This window comes from Mastigoproctus giganteus, chromosome 8 (assembly GCF_048544385.1).
Source record: "Mastigoproctus giganteus isolate SK-2022 chromosome 8, ASM4854438v1, whole genome shotgun sequence".
NCBI lineage: Eukaryota > Metazoa > Arthropoda > Arachnida > Uropygi > Thelyphonidae > Mastigoproctus > Mastigoproctus giganteus.
Window position 1 is genome coordinate 10,971,463 of NC_143582.1, and position 1,637 is coordinate 10,973,099.

Here is a 1,637-nt window from a genome sequence, read left to right on the forward strand (position 1 = left end):
GTGTTGTTAAAAGGATCAGCGTTGACCACTACTCCGTGTATCAATATCTCATTTGTATTATTTTATCTGTACTGATAACTTATACTAATACTTGTATTTTTGGCAAAATATTAATTTCAATTTATAGATTTATGCTCAAAATCCATGAACGTTTAGAAACAAGCAATTCCATTCTTTTCGCACGCATTCATTTCGAAATGTACAATTTTACGCGAAAAACCCTGGTTCTATTCACGTGATAGAACCACATGCAGCTTCTTCGAAAACTACAATTTTTGTACGAGATATATCCAAACGATAGAATCACGTGCAGCCGCTTCGATAAGTACAATTCTGCTCGAGATACACTATATCCAAACGATAGAACCACGTGCAGCTCCCTTGAAAAGTACAAATTTCTGCGCGAGATGCATCCAAACGATAGAAACACGTGCAGCCGTTTCGAAAATCACAATTTCTGAGCGAGATATATACAAACGGTAGAACCACGTGCAGCTGCTTTGAAAACTACAATTTCTGCACGAGATACAGTATATCCAAACGATAGAACTTCGTGCAGCTCATTTGAAAAGTACAATTTCTGCGCAGGATGCATCCAAACGATAGAATCACATGCAATCGCTTCGAAAGGTACAAATTTCTGTGCGAGATGCATCCAAACGATAGAACCACGTGCAGCCGCTTCGAAAAGTACAATTTCTGCAAGAGATACAGTATATGCAAACGAAAGAACCACGTGCAGCTCTTTGAAAAGTACAATTTCTGCGCGAGATGAATCCAAACGATAGAAGCAGTGCGGCCGCTTCGAAAATTAGAATTCCTGACCGAGATATTTGCAAACGATAGAACCATGTGCAGCTGCTTCGAAAAGTACAATTGCTGCGCGAGATATATCCAAATGATAGAACCACTTGCAAATGCTTCAAAAAGTACAAATTTTTGCGCGAGACATATCCAAACGATAGAAGCACGTGCAGCCCCTTCGAAAATTACAATTCCTGAGCGAAATATATTCAAACGATAGAACCCCGTGCAGCCGCTTCGAAAAGTACAATTTCTGCATGAGACACGGTATATCCAAACGAAAGAACCACGTGCAACTCTTTGAAAAGTACAATTTCTGCGCGAGATGCATCCAAACGATAGAAACAGATGCAGCCGCTTCGAAAATTACAATTCCTGAGCGAAATATATCCAAACGATCGTGCAGCTCTTTGAAAAGTACAATTTCTGCGCGAGATACATTCAAACGATAAAAACACGTGCGGCTGCTTTGAAAAGTACAATATCTGAGCGAGACGCATTCAAACGATAGAAACACGTGCAATCGCTTCGAAAAGTACAAATTTCTGCGCGAGACATATCCAAACGATAGAAACACGTACAGCTCCTTTGCAAAGTACAATTTCTGCGTGAGATGCATCCAAATGATAAAAACAGGTGCAGCTGCTTTGAAAAGTTCAATTTCTGCGCGAGTACAGTATATCCAAACAATAAAACCACGTGCAGCCATTTGGAAAAGTACACCTTCTGCACGAGATCAGTAAACTGTATATCCAAGCGATAGAACCGCGTGCAGCTGTCTTGAAAAGTACAATTTCTGCGCGAGATATATCCAAACGATAGAAGCACAATGT